Consider the following 6,626-nt stretch of genomic DNA (forward strand, 5'->3'; position numbering starts at 1 on the left):
CCAGGGGTTGAATCTGGGTCTCCCGCATTGCAGGCAGATTCTTTACTGCCTGAGCCACCAGGGAAGCCCATTTATTAATAATAAGTGCCAGCCTCTGTCCACCCCTGCTGTGGGCTGGCCATCATGCATGTCAGGCACTCAGCTTGCAGTCTTCTGGGGTGGGTACTAGCATTACCTTTTTATAGGTGAGGAAATGTAGGCTTGGAGAGGCCAAGTAATTGACCTAAAGTCACAGAAATAAGTAGTAAGGATGGGGATTTGAATATGATTTCAGTAGAAAATCTGGTCCCTGCCCCCCACCCCCACCTCCTAGGTATCCTGTAGTCATGGATGGGGACAGAAAAAAAACCAAATGCAGTTCACTGTGAACCTAGGGCGATAAATGTCACAATGGCTGTAAGATCTGTGGGGAGCTTAGTTTTTCTAGGTGATTTTTGCCCCCCAAGGGCCATTTGGCAATGTCTAAAGGGATTTGAGGTGGTCACAACCTGGGAAGGGGGTTGGAATGCTGCTGGCAGTATTCCAGTTGGGGCCAGGAATGATCCTAGACATCCTACAAGACATCCTGGCTGCCAACAAAGACTTGACCCAATACCAGTGGTGCTGAGACAGAAGCCTGCTGGTGGTGCTTTAGTCATTAAGTCGTGTCCGACTCTTGAGACCCCATGGACTGTAGCCTGCCAGGCTCCTCTGTCCATGGGATTCTCCAGGCAAGAATACAGGAATGGGTTGCCATTTCCTTCTCCAAGGTATCTTCCCAACCCACGGATCGAACCTTGCATTGCAGGCAGATTCCTTCCCAACTGAGCCATGGGAAAGCTGAGAAGCCTGCTGCTAGCAGATGCCATTTAAGTTGGGCCTTGGAGGGGGAGGAGGTTTCCAACAGGTAGAGACATTCTCCAGGTCAGGAGATGGAGCTGTCAAGGCATACGCGGGACCGAGAAGCAGGTTGGCTGGTATGGGTGATGTAGAGGGGATCAGATCGCAAAACCCATTTTCTGTGGCTAAGGAGAGTTGGACTTTATTTAGTTGCAGTCATTCAGGGGTTTTTCATATGTGTCCTGAGGAGATAGTTTTTTTTTTTTTAATTAAAAAAGTTGAAGTATAATTCATTTACATGTTTCAGGTATACAGCAAAGTGATTCCATTATATATACTTTTCCACTATAGGCTATTGGGCTTCCCTGGTGGCTCAGTGGTAAAGAATCTGCCTACCAAGCAGGAGATATAGGTTTGATCCCTGGGTTGGGAAGATCCTCTGGAGAAGGAATGGCAACCACTCCAGTATTCCTGCCTGGGAAATCCCACGGACAAATGAGCGTAGGGTCACAAAAGAGTCAGACATGACTTAGTGACTGAACAACAACAGATTATTACAAGATATTGAATATAGTTCCCTGTGCTTTACAGTCAGTCCTTGTATACAGCAATAGTTGTGTTATCTGTTAATCCCAAATCCCTAATTTATCCCTTCTCTCCAAAAATAAGTTTTTGTTTTTAAAATAACCCATGGTGAAGGGGCTACCCAGGTGGTGCTAGTGGTAAAGAACCCGCCTGTCAATGCAGGAGACCTAAGAGACGGGAGTACAATCCCTGGGTTGGGAAGATCACACTGGAGAAGGGAATGGCAGCCCACTCCAGTATTCTTGCCTGGAGAATCCCATGGACAGAGGAGTCTGGCAGGCTACAGTTTATAGGGTTGCAAAGAGTCAGACATGACTGAAGCAACGGAGCATGCATGCAGTTCATGCACTGTGAATTCAAACAGTGCAAATCTTAATCTCTTTCCCACCTCTGACCCCCAGCTTTCTAGTTCTCCCCAGAAGTGACATGTCTATTCAGTTTTTTGGGTGTCCTTTCTGAACTGGTCTGTTCTATACGAGTGTGTGTCTTAGGGTTGGTTTTAAGTGTTAATCTTTTTCTGATGCCAAATGCAATTCATGTCCACCGTGGAAATGTCCGTCAAAATAGAAATAGGTAATGTGGAAGAGATGTCCTGCAATTGTACCCCACCCCTGCCCTGCGCCCCCAAAATCACACCATCAGCCAAGTTGAGGGGGTCTGGTCATTGGAGGCCTCAGAGCTTGATGCAATGCTTCAGAGAAAAAGTGGGGTGCTGGTTGGAGGCTCATGCTAGAAGCCTTGCTCAAGCAAGGGACCAGCACCTCGGCCAGAGCTCACAGGAAGGAATGGACAGGACAGATGCTTAGGAGGGAGAACCTTCAGGCCTCCTCAGAGAAGGGAAGTGGAATTTATTTCATGCCCTTGGAGAACGGACACTTCCCTTAGGCAGGGGATTTGGAGGAGGAAGCAATCAGACAGCTGGTCTATGAGGCAGGAGTACAGGTTTGGAGGCAGGGTCTGGGTGTGGCCTCACAGTCCAAAGTCTGACACTCAGGAGGGGAGTCTACTACTAGTTCAGTTAGGACAGAAAGGGCGGAACAGCTCCTTCTGACCTCACTGGGAGCTGATGAGCTGGTCCAGTTGTTATTCAATTGCTAAGTCATGTCCGACTCTTTGCAACCCTATGGACTGCAGCACACCAGGCTTTCCTGTCCTTCACTATCTCCTGGAGTTTGCTCAAATTCGTATCCATTGAGTTGATGATGCCCACCATCTCATCCTCTGTCACTCCCTTCTCCTCCTGCCCTCAATCTTTCCCAGCATCAGGGTCTTTTCTAATGAGCTGGCTGTTCACATCATGTGGCCAAAGTATTGGAGCTTCAGCTTCAGCATCAGTCCTCCCAATGAATATTCAGGGTGGACTGCCTTTAGGATTGACTGGTTGGATCTCCTTGCTGTCCAAGGGACTCTCAAGAGTCTTCTCCAGCACCACAGTTTGAATGTATCATTTCTTTGTTGCTTGGCCTTCTTAATGGTCCAATTCTCACATCCATACATGATTACTAGAAAAGCCACAGCTTTGACTATATGGACCTTTGTCGGCAAGGCGATGTCTCTGCTTTTTAATGTGCTGTCTAGGTTTGTCATGGCTTTTCTTCCAAGGAGCAAGTGTCTTTTAATTTCAATCCCGTGAAAAGTATGAAAAATGTTGGTCCAGAGGCAAACAATTTGTCTATTGAGGTATCTGTGGCAAGATTATACCCTAGAGCAGTGCAGTTCAGTAGAGACAGTGTTGGCTTTCCATACCCAAATACCTATTTGCACATGGAGGGAGCTGTTCTATGCCATTTTATACAAGGGACTTGAGCATCTGAGGATTGTGTTACCTGAGGGAGATCCTGGAACCAATCCCCTGCTGATACCGAGGAATAACTGTATAATATGAACCATAAATCTGAGTGTTTTTCCTTCAACTCCACACAGTACTCCACTTATGACACTTCCGGTCATCAAATGTGTCTGGGTTTTTCCCACACCAAGCAATCCTCCAATTCTGAGTATCCACAGAAAGGATGTCCTACAATTTTAACTCAATTTTGACACTATAAAGAAGGCTGAGTGCTGAAGAATTGATGCTTTTGGACTGTAGTCTTTGAGAAGACTCTTGAGAATCCCTTGGGCTATAAAGAGATCAAACTAGTCAATCCTAAAGGAAATCAACCCTGAATATTCACTGGAAGGAATGATGCTGAGGCTGAAGCTCCAATCTTCGGCCACCTGATGCAAAGAGCCGATTCATTAGAAAAGACCCTGATGCTGTGGAAAGATTGAAGGCAGGAGGAGAAGGGGACAACAGAGAACAAGATGGTTGGATGGCATCACCAACTCAATGGATATAAGTTTGAGCAAGCTCCAGGAGATGGTGAAGGACAGGGAAGCCTGGTGTGCTACAGTCCATGGGGTCGCAAAGAGTCAGACATGACTGAATAGCTGAACAACAAAGCATCAGATCCCATAGATTAAGGGCTCAGTCCCACCAGACTGTCCCCACTTCAAATGCCAATAGCAAGTCCAGGTTGTCACCTGTGCTTCTGACTAACCATTTATAAACTAGAGATTCCCATGATCCCTCCCCTATCAAGTTTGACTAAATTTACTACATTGGCTCACAGAATTCAGGAAAATAGTTTACCTACTAGATTACTGGTTTATTATAAAAATATATCACTTAAGAAGAGCTTGGACTGTCCATGGGTTTCCCAAGTGGCTCAGTGGGTAAAAAATCTGCCTGCAATGCAGGAGACACAAGAGATGTGGGTTTGATCCCTGGGTCGGGAAGATCCCCTGGGTGAGGACATGGCAATCCACTCTAGTATTTTGCCTGGAGAATCCCATGGACAGAGGAGCCCAGGGTCTATGGGGTTGCAAAGAGTTGGATATGACTAAAGTGACTGAGCACAGCATAGCACAGGACTTTCCTGGTGTCACAGTGGATGAGAATCTGCCTGCCAGTTCATGGGACACAGGTTCGATCCCTAGTCCAGGAAGATTCCACATGCAGAGGAGCAACTAAGCCTGTGTGCCACAACTACTGAGGCCAAGAGCTGCAAGAACTTAAGTCCTCGTGCCTAGAGCCTGTGCTCTGCCACAAGAGAAGCCACCACAATGAGAAGTCTGCACGCTGCAACTAGAGAGTAGCTCCCACTTGCTGCAACTAGAGAAAAAGCCTGTGCAGCAACGAAGACCCAGCACAGCCAAAATTAAATCAATGAATAAAAAATTTTAATAAAAAGGATAGCTAGATGAAATATACATAGGACAAGGTATGTGGGAAGGAGTGATGAGTTTCCATGCTTTTGCTGGGTGCACCCGCCTCCCAGCACCTCCATGTGTTCACTAACCTGGAAGCTCTCTGGGCTGTAGTTCAGGGCTTTTTATGAAGACCTCATTATGTAGGTATTAAAGCATGTAGGTAGCTAGATATCAGCAGAGAAAGCAGGGGTCAGGTGGCAGAAAACCACACTTCTGTAATGGGCAGACAAAGAAAAGCAGGAACCTCCAGACCAACAGGAAACCACACATTTTGGGGTGATAAGTGTACTGGAGGCAGATAAAGAAAGGTGAGAAAGGCGGGAATCTCTGGTGTCTAAACCTAACCTTTTGCTCATTATGTTCTCATTACAATAAAATCAGCCTTGCAGACAAGAAGTAGCCATTACACACTGATGCCACAACACTTTCAATCAAGGCTAAATAAGGACAAAAGTCCCTCCTACTCTCCGGAAGGTGAAGCTGGGATGAAAATCAGGGAATACAACCCCCAAGCCTGCAGATCCACCCTTTCATTTGTATGTACCACATAACCGGCTTGCTAAGAAAACTCAGGGCAGCTACTTGCCTGTGTCTGCTCTCCCTTTGAGAGCGTGATTGATGAGCGATAGTCGCTCACTCATGTCCGACTCTTTGTGACCCCATGGACTGTAGCCCACCAGGTTCCTCTGTCCATGGGATTCTCCAGGCAAGAATACTGGAGCGGGTTGCCATTGCCTTCTTGAAAGCGTACTTTTGCTTAAATAAATTCTTGCTTTTCTTTCTTAAATTCCCTGTGTCTGAATTCTTCCTGTGAAAAGACAATTTTTCTTTTACTAGGAATATAGACACAGTTGATTAAATCATTGACCATTAGTGATCAAGTCAATCTCCAACTCCTCTCTCAGGAGGTGGAGCAGGATGGTAGGGCTGAAAGTTCCAACTCTCTAATCAAGTGATTGGGTTTCCTTGGCAACCAGCCCCCATCCTTAGGAGCATTCCAAAAGTTGTCTCATTAACATAAATTCAGTTGTGGCTGAAAGGTATGATTCATAAAAGACAGTCATTTCACCTTTATCTGAATAGCTCTGAAGGTATTTCAGAAACAGAGGACAAAACTAAATATAACAAATGATGCACCTGTGGCTCTTATATAGGTAATTACCAGGTATTTAGGAGCTCTGTGGCAGGAACAGTGAATGAAGACCAAATAAATAGTTACTATTATAAACCACAATATCACAGCGAGCCAGTTGTGTAATTTTAGATTTTTCAGTAGCCCCATTTTAAACAGTAGAAGGGAGCAGGTGAACTTCATTTTAGTAGTATATTTCATTTAACCCAATTTATCCAAAAATACTATATCATTACACACAATCAACATAAAAATATGAGGTTGTTGACATTCCTTTTCCGACCGAGTCTTACACATCTCAGTTTGCACTGGCCACATTTCAGGAGCTTGCTTGTGGCACATGGTTGCTGCTGCTGCTGCTAAGTCACTTCAGTCGTGTCTGACTCTGTGTTACCCCATAGGCGGAAGCCCACCAGGCTCCCCCGTCCCTGGGATTCTCCAGGCAAGAACACTGGAGTGGGTTGCTATTTCCTTCTCCAATGTGTGAAAGTGAAAAGTGAAAGTGAAGTCGCTCAGTCGTGTCCGACCCTTAGCGACCCCACGGACTACAGCCTACCAGGCTCCTCCATCCATGGGATTTTCTAGGCAAGAGTACTGGAGTGGCTTGCCATTGCCTTCTCCGGCACATGGCTAGGCGCTACCATACTGGAGAGCACAGCCTTGGGGCCTTCTCTGCCGTCGCTGAGGCCACCAGGAGCCTGTTTACTGCTGTGTCCCAATGCCTGGCACATAATGAGGCCTAATGAGCTGCCATATGTGAGCTGGGGTAATCTCCCCCCTGAGCCAGTTTGGGCTGCTGTGAAGGTTAGAACGATATACCCTGGGTACCCTGCTCAGT

The sequence above is a fragment of the Moschus berezovskii genome, chromosome 17 (genome assembly GCF_049115385.1).
Source record: "Moschus berezovskii isolate FMDL1 chromosome 17, NW_MosBer_1.0, whole genome shotgun sequence".
Lineage (NCBI taxonomy): Eukaryota > Metazoa > Chordata > Mammalia > Artiodactyla > Moschidae > Moschus > Moschus berezovskii.